The 27717-nt window shown below is 38.1% G+C and overlaps 1 protein-coding gene across 8 annotated transcripts in view; it reads right to left on the bottom strand.

The window, feature by feature from the left end:
- The window catches only part of LOC5579293, a 232944-nt gene extending 208281 nt beyond the window's left edge, over positions 1–24663 (bottom strand). For 2 of the 8 annotated variants that reach the window (XM_021855873.1, XM_021855880.1), the window contains exon 1: positions 23829–24662. The gene's annotated coding sequence lies outside the window, so the exon portion shown is untranslated. Of the gene's footprint in view, positions 1–8175; positions 8194–8402; positions 8562–10855; positions 11487–18530; positions 18869–23828 lie in introns of those variants that run through there. The other 6 variants (XM_021855876.1, XM_021855882.1, XM_021855881.1 and 3 more) reach the window with 6 other exon arrangements.
- Between the last annotated feature and the right edge of the window lie 3054 nt (positions 24664–27717).

Here is a 27717-nt window from a genome sequence, read left to right as displayed (position 1 = left end):
ACAGAGAGCTTTCTTTACCATTTCTCGCGCAACAAATCAAATGGGCCAATCTTCAAATAGTTGATTCTGAGAAAATTTGATGTGATTATTGTTTCAATTCCTATTTCTCAGTATTCAAACCAATATGATTTCTTGCTCGTTGAGTGCCGATTTACTTTTACTACACATCATAATCGATTTTATTCTCAAAACTGACGAAAATGTGAAACTTCCTGGGAAATTTCTACACGAATTTTTCTACACGAAACATTTAAAAAGGGTCTATCTGCAAAACGTAAACAATTCGAAATTCTCGATTGAAGATTCCGTACCATACCATAAACCCATTAACTTATTCACTTGTTTTGTACTTGTGTTCGACACTCGTTATAGTCTATTATATGGACAAAAACGTTTAAAATCTTAAATAACCCAAGTAACCATGGAGCACTTAAAGTAGCATACAAACAGCATTATATGCGTCGGCACGGCAAAACATCAAATGCTCATCAAGCGTATAGCTGTTGTTAGTGCTTCCCCAATGCAGGTTTTGGCGAAATAACGGACTGCTTCAATGCTACACGGAGACGGAATTCAACTCAATTTTGGGTTGTTTCAACGCAATTCCGTAGTTGAGCCCAATAACTCAATTTTGGCTAAATTTCCAAGGTCCCCACTAGGTAGTTTGGCTTTAATTCCATAAGAAAAATATACTCAATTTTGGGTTGATTTAACGCAAAATTGAGTTCTTTCGACCCAAACATAAGAAAAGTTGCATTTACCCAAATTTGGCTTATTGGGCCAAAGTACCCCCATTGGGTAGATGCAGCTCTCTCTATTTTTGACAACATTCGTGTGGGAGAAAGAGAAAACCGAGAGATTTTGGGTTGAAACTATAATCGATATACTTAATTTTGGGTAAAGTAAACTCAAAAATTAAGTAAAAATATTTCTCCGTGTACACCTTCAGGGACGTTGCATTTAACTGTCAAAAAAGTGTAACGCCTTGATAGTGAGCGATGAAAAAACATAATAATGAACTTCTCTCCTCTCTTTCTCCCGTGTCATGGTTTCTGTCGTTAAAGCTTGTTGTTGTTGTGGTGACTTTTTTTTTTGCTCAGATCCCGGATTGGGATTCGTAATGAGAATCTGGTGATTGTAAGTTATTTGATGGCGATGCTTCGCGCAGCAGGAAATGCTATGGAAGGTTGGGTGACGAACGGTGAATTTGTGCCCTACATAAGCTAGCCCTTTTGAGGTTCAAAAATGTTGTATAGCTAGAAAATGATCGATACTGGCATGCATTGAAAAAACTGAAGGAGGAGAGTGGATTTTATCCGTAGTGTTTTGTACGAGTTAATTCAAATTATAATATGTTGCTACCCTCGTAAAATGATAATATTTATTCTTAGCGTAAATCTTTTGAAAACATGGGAGCATGGGAGGTACAAATCCCACATGAGCTAATTTCTTCCAGAACTCGAGAACCATTCGCGGCAACGTAATTGTTGATGTTTTTTTCGGTATTCTGCTGGGTTGTGAAATCTCTTCTCGCATCATAGCCGTGCACCATTATGTCAGGTTACCGAAACAACATACACACGAAAGAGCGATAGATCTGATAGAGACGAAACGCTTTGTCAAATCGTAACATATATGCTTTACTCCTCTTTTTTGGCAGTTGTATAGCATCAAACAAGCATCTTGGTTGCTCATAACAAACATAAGCTCTTGCAGTGAACATGCTTTTTAAGAACAGATTGATTTTAAACAGCAGTGCTTCTGCTGATTTGAAACGGCTAAGCAATCAAACTGCTTTGATATGACAGAAAGCATCTCAAATGTTGTAAGCAGTTTGCTGGGCTGCTTATTCAAATGCTTAGTGGTTAATAACCATCATCCGCTGCTTAGTCCCTTTACAAGTCCTCAAACCAGTAAGGCCTTTTAGTTTGGCCCTTTGATTGAACATGGTTTCAGATAGGACCCTCCAGGTTGGCCCTTTGGTCAAACATAGTTCCAGTTAGGCCCTTTGATTGTACACGGTTTCAGTTAGACCCCCTAGTTTGGCCTTTTGATTAAAATAGTTCCAGTTAGGCCCGTTTGCAATTTGTTAATTTTAATGAATGTTAAAGTGATTTTCATAAATTTTCTTCAACAAAATCTAACGATTATGAGAGAAAAACACAATATAATGGCTCTCGCCGTTCCCGCTCGTTCCCTTACGGTACCTATTCATCCAATTTTCATTGCTCCTTTGAGCAAAAAAGACCGCTATGCCGGTTAACAAACGAAATATGATGGCTAAACATTGAAAAAAAAATGGTAATAATGTAAGCAAGGGTTATTCTGATTTTGATGGTCGGCGTAACTGAGAGTTAAGACTTTTTATGTACAGTTAAGCTATTGGGATGGGATAGGACACCTCCATTATCAGAAAGATCCTTGTGAGATTCAAATAAAAGTACCTCCAAAAATAAGTTTTGAATGCCTGCGGGAGCATGGGCGTAGCAGGGATTTCAGTCAGGGGGACGGAAATTTGACACAAAAGCGATCGTTATGCGTAATTTTTGCACCATTTTTTCATAGAACGTTGGTCGATGAAGGACGTCCATCCTCCTTTTAATTAGAAATTAGCAACGTGGAGTCAAAAACACATCTTGGTCCAATTTGTTTTTTTAGCAACATGTCTATTACGAGTTGTAAAATTATAGATTGAGAAAAGTTTGAAAATTCGATAGGTAGAGATCATAATAACCGGCAATTTTGCGCTTTCCAGGATATAAGTAACAAGTCCATAAAATTCCTCCAAGGATAAACCATAATTCCCGATTTTTTGCAGGAATCCCAGCTTTTCGAAAAATTCCTCTAATGCATCCATCAGAAATTTCTTGAGAAAATGACTAGCGATTCCTGTAGAGATTTCTTCCAGATTTGATTTTAGTTTTTACTTTGGTTGTGTATTCTTAAAACTTAAAGAAAACACTAGGCATTAATTGAAGAATTTTACACTAAAACTGATTGCAAAGATTCATCTCCAAACTAATTTAAACATTTCTCAAGTAATTTTTCTTGGATTTCTCCAAGTGGTTTTTAAGAGTTCCACTAATAAAACCTTCAATTTATCAACAGATTCCCTCGATTATTTTATGTTAATTGTCCTCGTAAATTACACTCATAATTCCTCAAGGGATTGTTTCAGAGATAATATCTGTGTCAATTTCAGGGCTTAATTCAACATTGTTACAACATTGTTAGATTTTAAACTGAGATATTTCTACAATTATTTCAACGGGGAATCTGTCATATATGTACCAGAATTCTATCAAGGATTCTTCCATCATCTCTTTTGGAGGGATTTGAAAGACATCTAAGCATTTCTCCGATGGTTTTGTTGAGAATCTCATACATTTAAGAATTCATACAGACTCAACACAAACAACTACTCCACGAATCAAGAATTACTCTTCGACAGGGTCTTCAAATGCCATTTGAAATTTGTGAATTTCATCGCCCTCTGGAAAGAATATAATTGATGAGCCTGACTTTATCATACTGTTGTTTGTTTACTGTATAGTTGGCAATGTTAAATCTTCAATAGAGAACGTGAAAATATTTTTTTTACATGTCCCGACGCTGCTCTTCGATGGCCAAAATTCCCAGAGATATAAGCGCTTCTATGGGAATATTTCAAAAGAAACTCCTAACAGTTATTTTTTCAGGAGCTCTTCTTAACTTTCCTTTAAGCATAATTCAAATGATTCCTCCAGAGTTTTACAAAGATTCCTAATTTTTACAAAGATTTTTAATTTTTAAGATTCTGACAACTTATTTTGAAATTTCTTTTAAATATTTCAGAAATTTTTTCAGGAAGTCTTCCAATGAAAGTAGCATAAATTCTAGAATATATTTTACAAAAAAATATGGAATCCAAGAAGTAATATCATGAGAACCTTCCTTTGGATTCAACAGAATATTTTTGGTAGTGTTCTTAGAGACATTTATAGATCAATTATAATTATAAAAATAGAGCCCAAAGAAAGCATTGAACTGTTTTCTAATATATCCTTGGAAGAGCTCCGGTTTCAGTATTTGGAGGAATTTTGAGAAAAAATATAGGGAAATCAAATTATCCGGATGATATCAATGCGAGATGTTTTAGATAAGCTTTATTATAATATCTGGAGGAATTTAAAACAAAACACCTGAGATACTCTGGGTAAATTCTTCAAAATAAGTTTTGACGAACTATTTAAGAAATGCTTAAAATAACTGTGAAGAAAGAATTCTGTTTGAGAAATTCTTGGAAAATCTCAATGAACCCCAAGTGATGGAATCCCAAAGAAATTCTTGTAGAAATATTCATATGATTTTTTATGTGTTGGTAAAGGTAAACTTCTAGAATAATCTGAGAAGGAATGCAAGCAAAATTCCTAAACAAAATTCAAATTATCTGAAGAACTTTGCAAACTTCCTTGGAGAAGCCCAATCAGCATTTCATCAAAGATTTCCAGAGAAAATTTAAGGAAAATGGATTGGTTGAAACTTTTGGACAAATTTGGAGAGACAGAAAAACAGAAACATATTTTGAGATATTGTTGAGGATTCGAAACATAACTACTCAAACTACTTTCATAAACGATTTCTTGAATAAATTATTGGAATGGTTTTCAAAGAAAATAGTTGAACAGTCTAAAGAAAACAGTGAAAAAAAGGAGATGGAATTCCTGGCGAATATGTAAAATCAATAACGTTGTGGAATTTCCTCGAAATCCGAATAACAAATTATTTGAAGAATTCCTAGATGAATTCATGTCAAGATAACAGAAGATTGGCAAAAACCTTTTGAACTTCATATCAGGGTTTTAGCAGATTCCTCTCAAGATTTATTGCGGACTGTTGATGTTCGGTAAGATCTTTTACAGGAGTCTGATTTTTAGTCGAACTCCAAATAATATTCAAAAAGTTTATCATGACGCAATTTGGCATCAACATGAATTCTGAATCCATCTCATAAAAATTGAAACAAGACATTCATCATTGTAGACCAGTTGATTTAGAATTATTATCGTCGACGGGGGTTCAACGGCTCCCACAAAATGAATTTACGTACAAATTGATATGAACAATGAAAAATCGAGCTTTTTCTACATCCCTTTTCAAATGTTACGCTAGAACTCAACCTGGAAATTACTCCCTCTAAAGATACTTTTGGATTTTTTAGAGGAATGTTCTATTTTCTTCAGGAAAGAATCCATGGATTGTCAACTAGTATTTCTATAAGATTCTGATTAGTAAATCTCCCGAGTAGTGTTTGATCCTTCGACCTTGATGCTTGCTCCTGTGGGGGCGGGCGATGAGGGCAGGATCGAACATGTCACGCGCGTCGTTCGCGTAGGGAATTGAAAAAGCGCTGCGGATCGTTAGTAGTGTTTGATCTATTGATCGCGTCGTTTGCTCTTGCGGGATCGAGTGATGAACACTTGTTTGGCGTACATGCGAGTATCGAATAATATCGCGAATCTGGTTAGGCGTGATTATATTATGTATGGATCGCATCACCAAACATTGGTGACTCCCAGATCTCTACCTTATCCCACTAACCCACTAATGCTCATGCTCATGCTCATTCTGATTAGTACATCTCCAAGAATTTATTTATATTAAGTGGGAGTTCTTATAATTTCAAAATTGTCGTACAGGATTTCTTTAAGAATTCAAACACGAACTTTTCTGAACTTTTTAAAATTATTGGGGAAATTACCGCAAAAAACCGAGTGGTTTTTTTTTTTTTAAATATTATAAAACTTCTGCGGAAATTCCTTTTTTTTTCTGAATGAACTTCTGATTTGGTGGATTTTCTATCAAAGTTAATTATTGAAAAATCATCAATAGAAACTCTGGATAATATCCTGCAGGATTTTCTTAAGAAAATTCTTGAAAAGCATCGGACGGAATCCTTGAAACAAGTAGGATAGAATTGACATGTTTTCAGTTTTTTCTTTAATTCAAAGCTATATTTTGGTCGCTTTTTTCCGGTGGAAAAATTGAAGAGCTCAACATAAGTAGAAGAATCAAAGAAAAGTATATGTTCAAAAAATATGCAATTTTAGTTCAGAGTTGCATGTTTTATTTAGACAGTCGTTAATTATTTTTGTGGGCTGTGTGTATATTTGAAATGGATTACTTTTATTACGTTAATAAAAAAAATATATTTAATCTTCGTCAGCATTTCGGTCATCGGATAGACGAAAACAACTAACGCATTCGGTAAAACAGTTAAAACAAACAATTTAAGATATAAAACATAACAAACCACTGTGATTTTTCTTTCCTCCGATACAATATTGTCAAATTTTCAGAGAAAGTGCTTGATCACTATAACTTTGAAATGCCGAGTGCCAATCAAAAAGATATTGCTTTTCTGCTGGTGATACAGGAAAGATGCTTGGATATCACATCTTTCGAATATTAATATAAATCTGATGGTTGTTCCTCAAAAAAGTAATCAAAATACTGAATTTACTGGGTTTTCACTTTAAAAAAAGCTTAATTAACGTCAAGCTACCATTCACCGTGCATTTAAGAAAAATTTGCACTTCAAAAAATTATATAACTTTTCCAAATAATTTGAAGCGTACTAGAATACCACTACGTAGCGTGAAATTATATAATAATCCAGGGAAAAATCTAAAACTAGTGATGCATAACAAAAAATTACTCAAATATTATGTTTGAAAATGTCATGTTAAGGTCGCCTCGTACCGTTCTATGTCACCATTTACCGTGCACCCTAGTGCACCATTCACCGTGCGTACAGTTTTCGTCATGATTTAATTTTGTATCTTGAAGAAACGTTGTTGATGGAGAAACTATGTTGCTAGTAGTGTGCGCACTCATTTTTAAGACTACTCAAATCTTCATTTACAATAAAAACCATAAAAAATTAAAAAATTGGCTAAATAATTATTTTTTCATTAAAATCGTTATAAGAGGTTTGACTGTATTGTCCAAACCATTACTTCTTCACTCAAAAAGTAAATATGAAGTAGTTTAATGACGACATAACAATAAATCTAATATTACCGAATAATTTCATGCCTTCACACTAATGCACGGTAATAGGAACCATATATATTGAAAAGGATCCATTCACCGTGCATTTGTGTTTCGACTGAAATACAATAAAAATACTAATTTGCATAAAATCTCATTGGTCATACGATGAAATACATCTTGCTAATAGTATCCACAGTGAAAACTTGTTAGAATTTTGAAAAATTTCATACTCTGTCGTTAAAATGAAAAATGTGAATTTTTGGCGTTTCTACTAAGAGTGTTAAACAATCTCATTATCAAACAGAATTCACATGACATTGACTACATAAACTAGGTTTTTCAAAATGCTTTGTGACAAAAACTACTTCATTTCATCAGTTTTACCTTATTTTGCTGACAAAAGAATAATTTGTGAAAACTGTATGAATATTCTGTAGGAATTTGTATATGTGCACGGTGAATGGAGGCCGCACGGTGACTGGTGACTTAACGGTACCGAATTTACAAAACGACGTAAGTAAGATTGTCAACCTGCTTAACACCGCTCCGTTATATGGAGATACAGAGCAACGTGAGTACGAATCAAAACAAAACACTAACACCAACGTGCTAATATAGTGCTATTATGCAGCTGACTTGCCCTATATTAGCCGTATAATGTCCTATAAGCAAAAAGAGACGAATTAGCGGGTTGGTGGTTACTTAAGTCAATCTTATACTGGTATAAAACGTCGTAAGTAATTGAAGAAAACGGTGTATCATTTTGTTACCAAGTTTTAATGAGAACATATTTTGAAATCCCTAATGTTTGGATGCGAGCTGAATGCATGCAAAGCTTAAGCTGAATTAAGAAGAGAATTAATTTTCAGATGGTTTTAGAAGAAAAGTTTTTATTCTTCTCAATTATTTTTTTCAAAACCGTATGAAAGTTACTTACGTCAATTTGAAAAAGTAATTGAGATTTGATTTGTTTTTGAACAGTAAATTGTGCACTTTTCTAAAAAATGAAAATATACTTTGATATATAACTTCGTATCCCTCGATCCCTTAAATTCACGGATAGAATGCCAGGATATCTTTCGAATGGCTAGTTCAGAATTAATAATCATTTGTTTTCGTTAACAACGGTTCTAGGCTTACCGTGACGATGAAACTCTCTACACTGGCACCGCGCCGCCGTGTCAACGCGCGATCTCGATTTTACGAGAGACGGTCTGGTCTCTGGCAGTGCGAGAGTATTCAACCCCGAAAAGAGTAGCACAGAGAAGCGAATGAAACGGCCAACGAAAATAAAAAAAAATTACAAAAACAACAACTCCGGCAGCACTTTACTATACGATTCATTGATTTAGATTCAGGCTATTTACCTAAACTGCTCCCCGCGTACTACAACACCTTACACTGTACACAAATCAAAGGGGACCGCACTCACACAAAGACCCTCGCAGAGATACACGCAAGTACGCTGCGACCCGTCTGTTACAGCGAGCTCGTTGTCGTCGTCGTCGTCCGAACGACTGAACTGAATTGACTGACTGGCTGGAGGCACAGGTTTTGCGTTTTTCGCTGGTCGCTTGCTCTCTCACTCGCATTTGGACCCGGTTCTCCGGGAGTACAGGGTGTGAAGCAAAAATTTGACGTTTTTACTGCTACTAGTCGGGACAGGTCGGGACATAATTGATAAGCTACTGACAAAAGATTTATTAAGCCTTTCAGAACTTCTGGAAGATGCCCCTAAGAGTTTCTCGGGAGAAGCCTTTTAGAGCTTCTCGGGATAAGATTTTTAGAGCCTCTGATGGAAATTTTTCAGAGCTTCTCGGAGAAGCCTTTCAGAGCTTCAAGAGAGACGCATTTCAGTGCTTTTTAGGAGAAGCTTCTCGGGCAATGGCTTTCAGCGCTTTCCGGGAGAAGCCTTTTAGAATTTCTCGGAGGACGCGTTTTAGCGCTTCTGGTGGTGTATTTTAGGTGCTTCTCGGGAAAGCCTTTCAGAGCTTCTCGGGAGAAGTCCTCTAGAGCTTCTGATGGAAGCCTTCCAGGGCTTCTCGTGGAAGATTTCAAGAGCTTCTGCTGGAAGCTTTCCAGAGCTTCTCGGGAGAAGCCTTTTAAAGCTTCTCGGAGGACGCCTTCCTGAGCTTCTCGGGAGAAGCTTTCCTGCGTTTCTCGTGAGAAGCATTTCAAAACTGCTGATGGAAGACTTTCAGAACTTCTCGGGAGAAGCCTTACAGAGCTTATGGTGGGAAGATTTCTAGGGCTTCTGGTGGAAGCTTCTCGGGGAAAGCCTTTCAGATCTTCTCGGGAGAAGCCTTTCAGAGTCTGAGAAGAAACCTTTTAGAGGTTCTCGAGAGAAGCCTTTCAGAGCATCTCCGGAGAAGCCTGTCAAAGCTTCTCTGGAGAAGCGTTTCAGAGCTTTTAGTGAGAAGCCTTTCATAGTTTATCGGAGAAGCCTTCAGAGCTCCTCAAAAGAGCCTTTCAGAGCTTCTCGGAGAAGCCTTACAGAGCTTCTTGGATAAGCTTTCCAGTGCTTCTCGAAAGAAGCTTTTCAGAGCTTCTTGGGAGAAGCCTTTTAGAACTTCTGAAAAAAAGCGTTCCAGAGCATTTCGGGAGAAGCCTTTCAGAGCATCTCAGGAGAAGCCTTTCAGAGCTTCTTAGGAGAAACCTTTCAGAGCTTCTCAGGAGAAACCTTTCAGAGTTTCTCAGGAGAAGCCTTTAAGAGCTTCTCGGGAGAAGCCTTTCAGAGATTCTCGGGAGAAGCCTTTCGGAGCTTCTCGGAAGAAACCTTTCAATCGGGGTAAGTTTTCCAGAGCTTCTCAGGAGAAGCCTTTCAGAGCTTCTCGGGAGAAGCCTTTCAGAGCTTCTCAGGAGAAGCGTTTCAGAGCTTCTCGGGAGAAGCCATTCAGAACTTCTCGGGAGAAGCCATTCGGAGCTTCTCGGAAAAAGCTTTTCAGAGCTTCTCAGGAGAAATCTTCTAGAGATTCGCGGGAGAAGCCTTCCAGAGCTTCTCGGGGAAAGTCTTCCAGAGCTTCTCGGGGAAAACCTTTCAGAGCTTCTGATGGAAATCTTCCAGAGCTACTGGTGGAACCTTCCAGAGTTTCTAGTGGAAGCCTTCCAGAGCTTCTGGTGATACCTTTCTGATGGACGGCTTCCAGAGTTTCTGGTGGAAGGCTTCCTGAGCTTCTGGTGGAAGCCTATCAGAGTTTTCGGTAGAAGTCTTCCAGAGCTTCTGGTGTAAATCTTCCAGAGCTTCTGGTGGAAGCCTTCCATAGCTTCTAGTGGAAGTCTTACAAAGCTTGTGAGGAAGTTTTCCAGAGCATGTGGGGGAAGCCTTCAAGAGCTTCTAGGGAAAGCCTTCCAGAGCTTCTGGTGGAAGAAGTCCTGAAGTCTGGATGAAGCCTTCAAGGGCTTCTGGTGGAAACTTTCCAGAGTTTCTGGTAAAAGCCGTCTAGAGCTTCTGGTAGAATCCTTCCAAAGTTTCAAATGGAGCTTCAAAAGCTGCCAAATACTTTAATGGAGCTACCTATTTGCCATTTTAATGCACTGAACAGCAAGTTAAAGTGCTTTTAACTGTCTTGCGGAAATTGACTCGCAATAAGTCTACCTGTAGATTTTGATAAGCTAGAACGATGGTGTCTTCGGCAAAGTTGTTCAGCAGATCAAGGACTATGTGGCGGTGACAAAATTGATTGGGAATTCATTCTCTAGGTTGCGCTAGTAACAATTTTTGTGTTGGCTGGACGAAAGTTCATAATGCAGTGTAATACTGTAGAACTGTTTGAAAGTAAACAATAAAGTAGAATATATTTGCTGCACTTCCAATATGTACCTTTAAATGAATCACCAAAAATTCCTCTCATTTAATTCCACCGCACACTGTAACTGGTTCTGCGATTCTGCTGTTGCTACTGCTGCTGCGCCTGTATCGTTTTCTTTCACAACTCGGTGTCTCCTGATTCGGTTGATGGTTCACATTTTGCCATTTCTAACTGTATCACACGGGAGACATTCGCTGGCACGTCTGAACATTTTTTTCCGCTCATCCCGTCACACTTGCCACAAACAATTGCACAATTCTTCCCGTTTTTCTCCCGGTACACTTGATCATGCTTGGAATACTACAGTCGTCGTAATGATTTCACCAGAATGGTCACTACACTGACTGGGACTCTTGTTGCTGCTGCTGCTGCCAATGGACTTCTCCATTCCGAAGAGAAAGAACTGAAAAACTGGTTCTTCTAGCTCCGGCTAATAATTCTTCTTTGCGGTGGCCTGTCTTTTCCTCCGGCCCCTGTCTCTCGGATCTACCTTGTTCAATGATCGTACAATTCCGCACTCACGATCCGTCCGTCTAGCAACCGTACCGCTCGACACGCAGAACATCACAGAACAACATCCGAGCGTCGTCACGTATTAGCCAGCTCTCGACTTTGTAGTAAAGCTCCTAGGGCCTCCGTATGCTGATGGGAAGAAATTTTTGTTTGACGAAAATCATTGCAGAGCACACAACACAAACCTGCTGTGGCTAATACTAGAGGATCGAGAGCGAGAGAGCCGGGCGATAGCAGCTCCGAGAAATGAAAACCAGAATGAATATCGATGTAGTATTGAAAAGGTGCAATGGCAGTGTTGCCAAATGTTGGTGTTTGTCTGTACCCAGCTGTATATATTAAAAGCTGTTTCAAAAGTCGCATTTCAACAATGATTCTTCAGCGGACTTCCTAAGGTATTCTTCCAAGATTCTACTAGGAGTTTCGAAGATTCTTTCAGAAACTTCTCAAAGATGTCATCTTGGTTTTCACCTAGTAATTCTTCCATAAATTTCCCTAGAATTGCAGTTAGAACTTTTTTAAAATTTCAACCAGTAATACCTCCAGGGATTTTTTTAGGATTTCCTAAACAGTTCTGCAGGCATTACTCAATTACTTCCTTAGATTGATTTCCTTAGAAATTCCTCAACTGATTCCTCCAAAAATTCAGTGATTAATCCAAACATTCTTCCAGGAATTGCTTCATGGATTCTCACACGATTTTTTTTCTAGAAATTCCTTCAAAGATTCCTACAGAAATACATGCCGAGATTTACTCCAGGAATTCTAACAGTGATTCTACCCAGAATTTCTCCAAGGATTCATCAAAAAATTCCTCCAGGGATTCCACCAGGATGCGCTCAGTGATTCCACCAGAAATTCTGCAAAAGAATTCACTAAAACTTACACCATGAGATTTCTCCATGAATTCCTTTAGATTCTGCCTGCGATTTTTTGAGAGGTTCCCCCACGTTATCCTCCGGGAATTCTTCTAGGGAATCTTCAATAAATTGTTTTACAAATTCCTCCAGCGAAAGAGACGAATGGCATAGAACGGGAAAGTCTCTATAAGCAAAAAAAAAATCCTCCAGTGTTTCCTTCAAAGATTCTTTCTGGTATCCCCGAGGGAACCCTACGAGACATTTGTCCTGGGATTTCTTCAGGAATTTCTTCAAGGATCTACCAGAAATTCCTCCGAGGATTTATCCATCAATTCCTTTCAATATTTCTTACTCTTTCAAAGGAACCCAATAATTATCTTAGAGAATCCTTTATGAACAGCTTCAGGGATTCAGATGGAATACCTAGAGTAGAGAAATGAAGAATTTATAGTTCAATCCTTCGCGGAATTGCTGGTAGATTCTCTCACGCAAATATTTGTGATGTGCTTTTTGGAGCCTGGCAAAGCCTTCCGAAGCTTCTCGCAAGAAGCATTTTAGAACTTCTGGAAGAAGCCTTTCAGAGCTTTCCGAGTAAAGCCTTTAAAAGCTTCTCGAGAGAAGCCTTCCCGAGCTTCTCAAGAGAAGCATTCCAGAACATCTCGGGAGAAGCCTTCCTGAGTTTCTCGGAAGAATCCTTTCAGAGCTTCTCGATAGAAGCCTTTCAGAGATTTCTTCCAAGGATTTCTCAAGACATTGCTCCATGGATTTTTTCAAAAACTCTTCCAGATTTCTTCAGGGATTCAACCTGGAGGCATCCAGAGAAATGCTTTGTTTAATCCTCGGAGTAAATATCAGTGCAATCCCTGGATGAATAGAATTTTGTAGAAGCTTCCTGTATTTTGTAGCATTCTGTTTGAATACCTAGAGTTGAGAATATATAAATATATAAATTCTACTATAGTTCAATCCTTCGTGGAATTCCTGGTGGATTCTCTCGCTGAAATATTTGTGGATTTTCAGAAAAAATCTTGTGGGCTCTTTGGAATTTTTTTGATTGATTCCCTGGAGAAATTTAAGATAACCCTGAATAAATTCTAAGAATAGAAATCCTGGTAAAAACATTGAAATATTTTCTGACACAACTCTGGTGGATTTTCTGGAAAACTCTGTTGATATTCCCAGTGTTAACTCTGGAACAACTCGTGGGGAGATTCCTTGAAAACTGGTGAAATAATTAGAAAAACTAATATGAAGTCTCTGATGGAATTACTAGTGGAATGTTAGGAGGATTTTTTCCAGAATGTTTCGGAAGAAACTCTGGAGGATGTTTTGAATTCCCGGTAGAATCACCGGAAAAAATATTGGTGGAGTTTCTGAATGAATTTCTAGTGAAATCCATATGAGAATTTCAGCTGAAATTCTTGGAGGTTTTCCTAATGGAAATCCTGGAAATTTACATGATCGAATTCCAGATGAATACAATGGAAGAACCTCTGGGGCAATCCTTAGAGAAATCTCTGTAAAAATTAATTAGTGGACTTTTAGTAAAAATCCTTAGAGAAAATGCTAGCAAAATTTTTGAAGGAATTTCTGGTAGAATTGCTGACGGAATTCTTGGAGGAATCCCTAAAGGAATTCCTGTTTTGAATGCAAGGACGTACTCCTAACATCCTCCAATGACATACTGGTGGACTCTCTAATTACTAATGCAGGGTGTCCATTCAAAACCAATTTTCCAATTCCCGAATTTTTCCCGGTTGCCCAAAATATTAACAAACTGATAGCAAAATGATCTTTGGACTTGATATTTAAGTGTTTTTCTCACACAAATTTGGAGGACTTTAACTAATTTATTTATGAACTTTTTTTTATTTATATATCAAACGGTTCAAAAAAAAAAAAGCCGGGGATTCTTCTAGAAATCCTTCTGGGCAGCTTTCACAAAATCTTCATTTTCGGAAATGCCTCTGCAATTCTTGTGTAAATCTTCTCGGATTCTTCCAAAAATACTGATAAAATTCTTCGGAATATCTTTCGAGGATTCTTCTGGGATTTGTCCAGTAATCTCTTTTAGATTCTCCACGAAATCCTTCTAAAATTCTTCTGGTTTTTTTTTTCGATGATTCCTCCGAAAATCCTCCTGATATTCATCTACTACAAGGATTCTTCTGGAAATCTTTCTAAGATGCTTCCGGACATCCCTCTTTAACCCTTTTGTATGGTTCCAGATTATTTTATAAAATTATTCCGGAAATCCCTTTGTGATACGTCGTTTCGGAAAAATCCCTGGAGAAATTCCTGATAACCTCAAAGAATCCTTGGAGACATTCCACGAGAAATCCCTTGAACAATTTCGGGAAGAATCCCTTGAGGAATTTCGGAATTTATTCCTTAAGAAATTTCGGGAGGAATCCATTGATGAATTCCGCTATGAATCCCTTGAAAAAATCCTGAATCTCTTGAGGAATTCCGGTTGTGAAATAATGATAAGAGATATTTGATAAAATCCTGAGGATTTCCCGATAACCCCCGAGAATCCTTGGATATATTCCGGGAGGGGTTCCAGAAGAATTCCTTGAGGAATTCCGATATTATTTGGATCCCTAGAGAAATCCCTGGAAGAGAAATCTGGTAGAATCCCTTAACAAATTACAGGAGTAATCCGCAACGAATAGCCTGATCGAAACTAGATTAACCATAAAGGTATTTCTAGAGAAACCTTTAGAAGAATTCCTGAAAGAATTTCTGATGGAATCCTAGAAGATATTCATGATGGAATCGCAAGAGGATTTCATAACGAAATCTTAGAAGTATTCCTAATTGAACCCACATTTATAAGGTTTAATCACCGCATGACTTTATTATTATGAAAATTTATTGGCTTTTTTCGGTAAATTCACCGAAAAAAGCCAATAAATTTTCATAATAATTGAACCCATGGAAGAACTTCTGATGGAATCCCTGCAGAAACTCCTAATGAATTCTCAAACAAACTTCTGATGGAATCCTTGGAATAACTTCTGATGTAATCTCCGAAGTAATTCCTGATGAAATCTTTACGGAAACTCTTGATAGAATTCATGTAGTAACTCCAGGTAGAATCGCTGGAAGAACTCCTGACGGAATGTCTATAGGAACTCCAGATGAAATCCCTGGATTCCTGATAATATGTCTGGCTTATGTCTGATAATATGTCTTATAAAATCCTAAAATGAAACGCTGAGGAGCCCCTGATATAATCTCTCGAATAATCCCAGATGCAATCTCCGAAGGAGCTCCTGATGAAGTCCCTAAAAGAACTCCTGATGGAATCCCCAGTAGAAATCCTTATGTAATTCATAGAGGAACTTCTGATGTAATCCCTGGAGGAGTCCCAGGTGATATTCCTGAAGAAACTTGTGACGGAATCACTAGAAGAACTCCTGATGAAATCACTGAAGAAATTCCTGTTACATTCCGGATGGAACTCCTGCAGAATCCCTAGAGGAACTCCTTGTGAGATATCCCTAAAAGAAATCCTGATGGAATTCCTTGAGGAACCCTTGATGTAATTCCTTGAGGAACTCCTGATATAATCTCTGGAGGATCTCCAGGTGGATATTCTTGAAGAACTCCTGATGGAATCGTTGGAGAAACTTTTTATGCAATCCCTAGATCTCCTGATGGAATTCTTAAAGGAACTCCTGATAGAATCCCTGGAGGAATTCTAGGTGGAATCTCTGAAGGGATTCCTTAAGGAATAACTGGAGAAATTCCAGGTGGAATCTCTGGAGTAATTCCTGATGGAATCCCTGGAGGAACTTCTGATACAATCCTCTGGAGGAAATTTAGGTGGAATCACTGAAACATTCCTGATGGAAAGCCTGGAAAAACTTCTGAAGGAATTGTTAGAGGAACACGTTATGGAATCCCTAGAGGGGTTCCAGGTGGAATCTCTGAAGAAACTTATGATGGAATCGCTGGGGGAATTTCAGATGAAATCCCTGAAGGAACTCCTGATGTAATCCTTAGAAGAACTTCTGATGTAATTATTGGAGGAACTCTTATTGGAATCCCTCGAGGAACTCCCAATGGAATCCTTGAAAAACTCCTAATAATTCTTGTAGGAATGCCTGATGTAGTCCCAAGAAGAACCCCGTATGTAATTCCTAGAAGAATTTCTGATAGAATTCCTGGAGGAGTTCCAGGAGGAATCTCTGAAGGAACTCCCCTCGAGGAACTCCCAATGGAATCCTTGAAAAAACTCCTAGTAATGTAATTCCTAGAAGAACTTCTGATAGAATCCCTGGAGGAGATCGAGAAGGAATCTCTGACGGAACTTCTGATGTAATCCTTAGAGAAGCTCCTGATGGAATTCTTAAAGGAAATCCTACTCAAATTACTGGAGAAATTCATGATAGGATGCCTGAAGTTATTCTTGATGAAATCTCTGGAGGAACTCCTTAGCTCCTTCTTTTACTTGGTATTACGTCATCACTGGGACAGAGCCTTTTTCTCAGCTCCGTGTTCAATGAGCACTTCCACAGTTATTAACTGCCAAAGTTGTCATTTTCGCATTCGTAAATAGTGTGGCAGGTATAATGATAATTCATGCCCAGGGAAGTTCCATCACGAAAATATCCTGGACAGATCGGGAACCGAACCCAGACACCTTCAGCATGGCTTTGCTTTGTAGTTGCGGACTCTGGCCACTCTGCTAAGGACGGCCCCTCAACTCCTTATGAAACCCCTGATGCATTTACTTGAGAAACTCCTCATATAATTTTTGGGGGGATTCCAACTTCTGATGGAATCTATAAAGAAACTCCTGATGTAATTCCTATAGGAACTTCTGATGAAATCCCTGGATGAATTCCTTATAAGATTCCTTATGGAACTCCTGATAGAATCCCTAAAGGAACTCCTTATGAAATCCCTAAAAGGAATTCTGATGGAATTTCTCGAGGAACTCCTGATGTAATCTCTTGAGGAATTCCAGGTGAAACATCTGAAGGTACTCCTGATGAAAACTCTAGAGGTACTCCTGATAGAATCCTCTAACGAAATTTCAGGTGGAATCTCTGAAGGAACTCCTGATGGAATCCCTTTATTACTTCTATCTGAAATCCCTAAAGAAACCCTTGATGGAACCCCTGGAGAAACTCCTGAAGGAATTCCTAAAGATATTCTTGAAGGAACTCCTGATGGAATCATTGGAGGAACTCCCTATGTAATCCCTAGAATATTTCCTGATGAAATCTTTAGAGGAACTCATAATAGAAATCCTGAAGGAATTCCAGATGTAATCTTTGAAAGAACTCCTGATGGAATCCCTAGAGGAACTTCTGTAGGAATCCCTATAAGAACTCCTAATGAAATTTCTGAATTCCTGATATGATGTTTGAAGGTATTCATGATGGAATCTATGGAGGAATCGCTTGAGGAACTCCTGATATAATCTCTAAAGGACTTCCTGGTGCAATCTCTGAAGGTACTCCTGACAGAATCCCTAGAGGAACTCCTGATGGAATCTCTAGATGAGTTCCAGGTGGAATCGTTGGTAAAACTTCTAATGAAATCTCTGGAGGAACTTCTGATGGAAGCTTCGTACGAATTCCTAAAGGTATTCTGATGAAATCCCCAGAAGAACTCTTACTGGAATCCCTAGAGGAAATTCCGATATAATTTCTTGTGCCTCCAGGTGGAATCATGTAGGAATTGACGATGAAATTTGATGTTTGATGACATTCCGAATTCTGTTGGAACATGGCTAGCCACGTTGAGTAAGCTGAAAATCCAAATAATTCAAAAAAAGGAACTGTATTAACGTACGAGTTCACCACAACAGGCAACACTGCTAGCCCATCCACCGACAACAATGGGCAAACGGGCATGGGAGCAAATCAGAATCGAAACGAAAATATCTGTGCGTAAAAAGAACGTGTTACCAGTCTCATTCTGGAACTGTGTTGATATTATTCCTGGTCTTATTCTTCTACGCTGGCTCTCTCCCTCTCTATCTCTCTGTTTCACAGTGTTTCAACCTCTTCAACTCGCAACGAAGAATGCTTCTAGTTTGTGGCACGCTGTGTATTGGTATGCCATGATGAAAATAATGAACAGATATACACCAATACAGGCCACCAGGAAGCATTCGTCGTTCATTGCTGTGGAGAGAGTACGAGTCAACGGAACCAGCACTAATCGGAGATTGCGTGTCAACAGACTCTGGCTTTGGGGTTCTGTCTGTACGAGAGAAGGCGAGAGAACTTCAGCAGCGGTTCCCACGGACCAACACTGAGATGAGAAGAAAAAACAATGCACATTTACACACACATCGAAACGCTGGAGCACTGGAGCAGCATCGAATCGATTCTGACGTTTTCTAATTGCTTCCGATTAATTATTCTTCATTGATTTTTCAGCACTGCACTCCAACTACCAACACTGGATTGTACTATACGATTGGCAGTAGTTATTTTGAGGTCTAGCCCTAGTCGTTTCAACCACCGAAATTCACTGCTGATATCAACCGAAGGAAAACCTGCTGCACGAAAGCCGTAAACCTGTCGACCGAGACTGCCAAATGCTAATCAGAATTTGTGTGGGAATGGACAAATCGCGGCGGCGGAGGTGGCGAACCCGTCCGAACATGTTCGACACCTCTATCTTTATGAATGTCTCAATGTCTGTCAGCCAGTTCTCCAGCTCTAGTCGAGCTACCCGTTGGTTGGAGGGTCGGTTAGCAGTCAGCAAACAGTACCGAAGAAGAGCACAGCGAGCGAACGAAGCATATCAGCGCAGAGGAGCCAAAGACCGGAGAGTCAACCGAAAGCAGGGAGAATCCGTCCGCCACGAGTCCCCACAGTACTGCCAGTGCCCAGAGTACCATCATCTTCATCATCGTCCTGCAGTTGATGGTGATGCACTAAGGGGAATCTGGTCAATCTAGCTGGTCAAATCTATTTCGAGGCAATCGTGGGATCGAAACCTACTAGAACTAGGGTTACCATATTTGCTCTCACTGAAAAGAGTACATTTTTTCAACTCTGTAAAAGAGTACTTAGAGTACACTTAGCCTACCTTGAAAAATTTTAAATGCACTACTTATTAATAATTTCGACATTTTCTTGCAAAAAAAAAGTTTGATTCTTAAGGCCCAAACGCAATGATAGCGGAACGGCAACGGAAAGCGGAACCGGTTTGCCAGCATGAAACATACCGTCCTGACGTTTCTATAAAAAAAAGTTTGATAAAAAAAAGTTGCTTCAATAAGATTAAATTGATCAAAACAAAGTGATTTTAAATTTTGGCTGATTTTTTTAATTGAAAATCGGTGAATTATCTGTATTATCATGGAAAAAGGTTTCTTCAACAAGTTATTCGATTTGACGATTATCGTCAGTACTATCTGAAAAAGAGTACACTTGAGCCCGTTCAGCAAAAAAGAATAGTACACACATTTTTTAGGCAAAAAAGAGTACTTGTACTCTTAAAAGAGTACGTCTGGTAACCCTAACTAGAACGATCTTTTGTATCCTTCAACAGATAAGCGTATTTCGACCTCAACTGTAAGGTCATCTTCAGTGTCGTGATTAAACGGAGAATATCACATCAAATAGAGTTGCAATTACGCAAAACACATTTCTCCTATTTGAACCATAAATCTATACAGCATCGCAATCAATTAAAATGGACGTTTACACATGTCCTCTTTACCAGGAAAATAAAATGTTTATCATATTCCTAGAAGCGTTGATTCATATCCGTAGGGTATTGAAAACCATACCACAATTATGATCAAATATATAAGCCGAAAGGAACGCAAAAACGTATGCTGTCACTAACACCACATCCATTTACCTCGCAGATAAATTTCTGTTATAGTGTTCTGATCCACAATATGAGTAATAAAGAATCACATCTCTCACTGATCCACATCTGTGGGATGGACAACGGTTGACATTTCTATGAAAAACGACACTTTTTCGTAAATAATCTCAAATTTCGGGGTGTATTCTTTGAAACAACTACATTCTTCAATGCCAGGGAAGTAATTCGGTTTTTATAGCGTCACCATGATTTTTAATCATATTTTGTTCTGAAAAATTGGTTGATCCATAACTTTGAGGTGACTGTACTAGAGACGAAGCTACTGAGCTCATATTCTGCCAAAATATGCGTCGTATTGAAGTGCTTCTTATTGCAAAGTTTCAGAAAACTCGGCCAAGAAAAACCCCCTATGCCAAAGTGAATCATGGAAGTGCCCAAGTAGCTCTGCATCCTACGATCTGAAAAAAAATCAGCCTAGATCTATTTGCATTTTTTTTTCAAATCCTGGTTTAGAGGTGATTCAGCGCAAACATAGACATGAACAAGGTAAAACTGAGTACAAGGTATTATTCCACAACTGTTTACTTATGTGTCATGTGCAGAACATTATTTCAATATCTGAGCGAATTTTAAGAATAACTTTTGACCAGCTAGATTTGCCCAACATCCCTAAGTGCAAATGCTAGGTGGCTACATATATGTGCGATGTACGTTTATGTTTACATTTGTTGTGAGCCAGAGTAGGATCACGAATGGATGTTTCGCAGCAGGAAGAATGGTACGGTTCCAAAATGAATTGGAAAAAATGGCATCTCACACGAGATGGAAGGGCATTTTGCGTTGCGTTCTAGCAAGGCTGCTGGTGAGATTAAGTACTTATAATTACCTTTTGCTTGAATGGGGATAATGAACAGGAACAGGCATGGCAGAAACTGAATTCGGGAAGCGCGAAGGGTGGTCCTTCAGCTTCTTTACTGGCTTTTCGTTATCGAAGTTGAGATACAACATAAATTATTATTACTGTTACAATTACTATTACAAATTACACATTATCTTAAAGAAACATCTGATGAAATTATCGATGAGCTTCGTCGTCTGGAAAATGTCCTGCCAGATTTTCTAAAGGGAATTCTCGAATGACATAGGACGGAATCCCTGAAGAAATTTGTAAAGGAATCAGATTTATAACTGGAGAAACTCCAAAAGAACTTTTGAAGAATCCATGGAGACTTAACAAATTACTCGATAAATACTTAGAAAAACTGCAGGAGTAATCCCTGGATAATATTCTGCAGGTTTTTCAGAAGGAATTCCTCGTACACACAGAACGGATTCCCGGAAGAAATTTGCGAAGGAATGGTCGTGAAATAACTCCAAAAAGGAGCAGTGTTTGCCGGTTGTAAAGCTTATTTTACAACTATAGAAATCGGTAGAGAAATCAGTGGGATTATTTCTGGAGGAAATCCTGGGTTGTCCCTGGGAATTTTTTTTAGAACAATCCTTATAAAAGTATTGGGGGAAGTAATTGAAATGCACAATGATTGACTGTAAACCTTTATGTAAACCTTATGGACCGCGGGACAAATATGCGTAGAACGACAGCATATCTGGAGAAATTCCTGTAATAATTGCTAGATGAATTTGTGGATGTATTCCTGCGAGAATTGGTGAAGGAACCTCTATATATATAGACATTAGAGAACACGCATCGAAAATATAGACTTTTAAGAGACTTGCAGAGACAAAGTCTCTATAAAGGGACCTGCTACCAATCCTGAAAATGATTTGAGATATTGGAACTTGGAAGTGTCAAAGATCTTGTGATCTCCCGGAAAGAATCACTGGAGATAGAAATCTGTTGTATACATATCATCGGTAATCCGCGGAGTAATATATTAGGATATTTCATAGGAATTCTCCGTAGATTACTACAGGTATCTTCTAACAACAGCCCAGTACAAAAATAAATCAGTCAAAGCTTCAAGCAGAAACTTAACAGCATTTCTCCAATAATCTTATAAACAAACAATATTGCTCTGGATGAAAATTTCAGCAAACAAACAAACGTATTTCGCTGTTTCTAGGAGAACCGATACCCCTTATTTATTTTTTTCAATTCCCATCGAAATATTGTACTAAATAGTGAATAATCGAACATTACTTTTCTTGAATTGAAATTTAGTTGTTGTATTACAAGGTTTAAGTAAATACTAACAAAAATAAAACAAATATACATATGAAATTAATTCTGTGGTCTGATACATTTACTTGGACTGAGTCTACACGTCGGTCTGCTAAAGAATATCTTCGGAATCAGGTGACCGATGATCAAAATCGACACAGATTTTTAAAATAGAAGGCTTTAGAGATCCTATAAAAAATGGACCAATGATTCCATGAAGGATTCGTTTACGATGAATTCGGTGATAAAAATTATTGAGAAAAGTTTGCTGTATTTTTTGCCATTGTTTTTGGAGTACATCTTGGAGTATGTCATGGGAGAATCTGTGGGGGAATTTCGAAATTACCCCTGGAAAAATACCATGAAAAAACTTGAACAATATCTTTAGTGAACGAAAGTATTTTTCATGGCAAAACAAATGGAGAAACGAATAAAAAAATTAAAAGAATATCCGTAGCAAATTTTGTGGAGAGTTAAAAAAAAAACTCCTGGAAGAACATCTATAGAAACTTCCGAAACAGTCCGTGTGGAGATTACTACAGTTGTCAGCGTTGAACTGCTGTATGATTTCGTGGTTCAATCCCTTAATGTATTGCTGAAGGAATCTGTGGAAAACACTGCATTAATTGTTAAAACTCTTCCTCGTCGAATTTGTGAAAGAGTTCTTCCAGAAATGTCCATCTTGATTGCTCAAGGTATTTTTCCATTAATTCCTGAAATTCTTCGGAAGATTCGTCCAAAATATAACGCCGCAATTTGTGTGTGGTCACGTTTTTTTCCAATCACTGGCCTTCACATATTTTTTTAACTGATAACTTTTTTTAACTGATCTATGCACGTGGATTCGACCTTTGAGTAATAATAAAGCCATTGGATTTTTGGACAGGTGGCAGATAGAGCTCATTGATGTAAAAGCTTTGTAGACAAGTTACTGGAAGCTCTTGATAGAATGCTTATTAGATTTCATGCGAATATTTCATGAAATTATTTTGTTTGAATATCAAACAATGCTCCCAAAAATTTTTGATTATATTTTGACTAATTTATTGGCATAAGAATAAAAGTAGAATATATAATATTTTTTGGCGCAATAAATATATTTTGAATTTTTTTTTTGGAAAAAAAATATGCTAAAAATCCTTTGCAATGCCTCGTGAAATGTCCGGCATAGTTTCTGCATGATATGGTGTTCGCATTTGTTGAGGAATTCGAATGAATTAATAATGGAAATACTGCAAAGATTGGCTGCTGAATTTCTAAAATTATTCAACAAGTTTTTGTTTTTACAAGAATACCGTTAATTTTTTTTTACCAGTTCTCGAAAAAAAAACATTTCTGAAAGATTTTACTGTGATTTTTATTGTTATCGAATTATAAATTGATTTTGTTTTCTTATATTTCTCTAGAACTACTGCTTCTGGAAAAAATAGCAGCGACTCAAGTATGTCAGCGAGATATTCTGTAACAACTGTAAGGCTTAACCCTCAAAACCCGGGGACGAGACTTGCGTGTTTCAAATGACTCGTTCTCAGAAACTAGCCAATATGATGATATTATTATCTGATGTATTTTAATGAAGTCATACTATGTATGTAGTAGCTTTTTATCGGAACTTACCTGATTACTGTTGATTTTCGCTTTCATAAGCCAACCAATTTCGATTGAGTGTTTATCCGAATTCCATTCATCAGTTTGCGTGATAACACCTCACTGCCCTATACGAATGTAGTTAACGGAGCAATGCGTGAGCACAAGCATCCACTATCAAAACACTGTTTGCACCCGCACACAAAGATCTGCCAGCTTATTTCGATTAGCTAGCTAGTGAGAAAACATTCTTCCATCCAGTATCAAATTCTGCTCTTGTTTTCTTCGCACATTGACCAATAATTATTATTTCACAAGTTGCTTTCCTTCTGAATCAGCGATTTCCGCCACAAAATTCTCACCGTGCATCATCACTCAACACATTTTCTCTCCCAATCACTCTCTAGATGGTGTGAGTGTGCTATCATCCGCACTCTTTCTGTGTTGCTGCGTGTGTGCGGGCGGGAGGAAGACAAAATTTTCTTCTTTCCTCTCCTTGGACGAGCACACAAAATCAGTAAAGGAAAAGAAAAAAAAAAACGGAAAAATGATCCCAAATTTTGTGGTGCTGCTTTTTGCACCTCTTCTTCCAATCCACCTATCGATTGCACTGAAATTCACAATTTGCACAGTCCTCCAGGGGGGGAATTTTCACCGTCTTTCCGTTGCACTGGGGGGAACCGAGCACGGCAAAATTGCACGTGCCAAAGTTTTCCGACGAAAAACGAACCCAAAAATCGCACTTTTCACTGCATTTTCTTCCTGCGAACGCGAGACCGTAGTAGCCAAGCAAACGATTTCAAATGAATGAACGGAATGGAATGGAGAACGGCTCTCAAATGGCTGCACGACGAAAGAACACTCTGTGATCTCTACGATTGACTTTTCCATTGGGTAAATCGAGAGGGAACACTGCGTAACAGAACAAGATGCAAATAAAACTGCTCTTGCTCTAGTGGGTTCGATAGTGCTGTCGCACTTCTTGTTTCCGTCTTGTTCACTCCTTTGGGCATTGATAGCAGTATTCACGAATACCAGCAACAGGGAGAAAATTTTACCTGCGTTTCCTACGAATACTACGAGTCTCCGCGAGCGAAGAGCGATTGCGTTGTTTTGTGTGGGGTATGAATGGAATGGAAACCGAACGAACGGGATAATGACACAAGTGCATCAACGGGAGTTGCATGTTGTTGACGTTTTCATGAATGGATAACGATCGACGAACGCGGATGAATGAACCGTTAGAAATCGGTCCAGTGGAAAATGGATGGCGGAATAAGAGTCGTAGTTTTGCCTTATGGACATATAGGAAGGAATCCCTGTCATGGCAGTGAAGATGGCTTCCTCACATATACAAACACATTTCTGGAAGTCCACATTATTTCTCAAAATTTTTCACTTACCTGTACTAAATCCACTCCCAAATTTCTAACGAGACATCAGAACACTATTACCTTACAATTTCCATAGTTTTAACACCAGTAGCTGGTGGAAACACTGACGAAATTCCACGAACCGTGCTAATTTTCAACACGGACGTTTAACCACTGACTAAACTGACGTGGTGGCTAGAGCATTTTGCTTCATGAATAATAGCCAAATATTTGAATGAAAAGACGTTGGAACACTAACTCCACCTAGTGGTTTTTGTAAAGAAACACTTTGACGGACAAATCTTTAGCACTCCGAGGAAAAACTACACATGTTCGGGTAAAAATACGAGGAATATATTTAATCATATTTGGGAAATAGAGAATACAAAAATCTAAGCTTTCCTTTACGAAATAAAATTTTCTTGACTCAAATATATTGCTTTAGAATCAGACTCACATGATTGCCGATAGTTTTGACAAAACTAAAATGCATCATACGAAATTGATTTAGTTTATTTTAGATTTAGTATTTTACTCATACCTTCCTAGTTTGAAACCAGTGTGTATTGTTTGGTTTGACTGATGAAGATGCTCGTTGTATAAATGTCACCTTCGTACTATTGACGTTGCATCAGTTTGACATTTGCGACCACTCATCATTTGAATTGACCGTTGCATATTTTCGGTTACCGTCTGCAATCGAGAGTCACGTCAGTTTAGTCAGTGGTTTAACTTTGCTACAATTGTTTACACTTATCCGCCTGCGAACGAAGAACACTTTTCGCCGAATTTTATCACTTTCGCTAAACGTAGAACCTCTAACACAGTTTACTTTCACTACAAGATAATTAAAGATCAATTACTTGTTGATTTCTGATGAAAACAACTTAAAATTTCACCAAACCGTGCTAAAAACAATCACTCGATCACAGCATTTCGCTTTTTTTATTTTTCTAATTTGACGCCGGCTGCTCGCTTGCAGGGCTGTCAGATAGGTTGATGGTTACGTATGACATCAAGCAATCTTATTTAGTCGAAGGGGAAAAGACTCAAATTGAAGTAGCGATTACTGGCAACAACGTCTTATCAATTATAATGTCACTATTACCAACAAATAGGAGGATATTTGTTGTGTACCACTACTTTTATACAGTTATTATTGGATTCAAAGGAGTTTCACCTTATTGAATTCTGCTAGTTATTATTGTCGGCGTAGCACTGCAAGCTAGAATTCGGTGGTGATACTGTCGAACCGAACTTTTCTATCCGACGTTGTTATTTGTCAAACAACATGTCATAATTCTCAGTGATGTCACTGGTCTTAAATGTAAATAGTCCATTTAACGAAACGTATTTGAACAGCTGATCGCTTATTTTATAAATGAAATTTTGACAGGTGGCATTGTCGTAACGTGTGAAAGTAACAGCAATATCATCAGTGTTGCCATTCCGTAAAATGGACTATAAACTTGAGAATCGTTCTTTATTATTATCGTTGTTGATTTTCAACATCGAATGCATTCTTGAATTTCGTGGTGGCCTAGAGAAATGCAAGTATTTAATTCCATAATTCATACATTTAATAAAGACACAGGTAGCAGATGATTATGCTAGTACAAAAATTTTCTGAAAACCTGTGTAAATATTCAATTTAAAACACCTTGGAATCACTAGCGCAGCCACACAGTGAATTGCGTCAATCAGTGGTGAATATCAGTATCTTGATATATTTCATATTCACCACTGACATCGTCATGGAAACTTAGCGATGACAGCGCCACCACGATGTTGGTACTTGTGTTGCTATTCAAAATGACCGTTTTTTGTCTTACACAGTTTTACAATCGGACTTCAACGTCTGTTATCTGTGATAAAGATATTAAATATTACTTAGCCTCAGTAATCAATGGTTAATATTATCATCCAAAACGTCCGACAACGACAGGCAAATCCAAACACAGTTTATCATCCCCTGTATACACACTACTTTTGGGCATCTCAAAGCAAGATTTGGCCAAAATATATGGAAAATCATTAGCAACCATTTATAATTGGTTCGCCAAATACGAGAAGGATGGTTTGTTCCAGCGAAAGCAACGAATACAAACCTATAAGAAATTTTCAAGTGATGTGCAAGCGTGGCTAGTTGCTCTGTATAAAAAAGAGCCGCTGCTTTTCTTGGATGAAGCTAAGCATAAGTTCCAACCGCATTTCTACATCAATAGGTTATAGAGCGATGAACCATCCAGATCCGCAATGAAGAAATCGTACGGTTCACGCGAGGAATGTTAGCCATTCCTTAGGACCTGTAAAATCTCATATTTTGGACGAAGTTGCATTTGATAACCGCGATATGCTTCTTCAGGCTTAGGGTTACCAGACGTACTCTTTTAAGAGTACATGTACTCTTTTTTACTTTAAAAAAATGTGTACTATTCTTTTTTGCTAAACGGGTCAATTGTACTCTTTTCTAGATATCATTGCCAAACAAATCAAATAATCTTTGGAAGAAACCAGAACCTCTTCCCCCAACGATATTCGACAAA

This window comes from Aedes aegypti, chromosome 3 (genome assembly GCF_002204515.2).
Source record: "Aedes aegypti strain LVP_AGWG chromosome 3, AaegL5.0 Primary Assembly, whole genome shotgun sequence".
Taxonomy (NCBI): Eukaryota; Metazoa; Arthropoda; class Insecta; order Diptera; family Culicidae; genus Aedes; species Aedes aegypti.
This window is presented reverse-complemented; position numbering and strand designations above follow the sequence as displayed.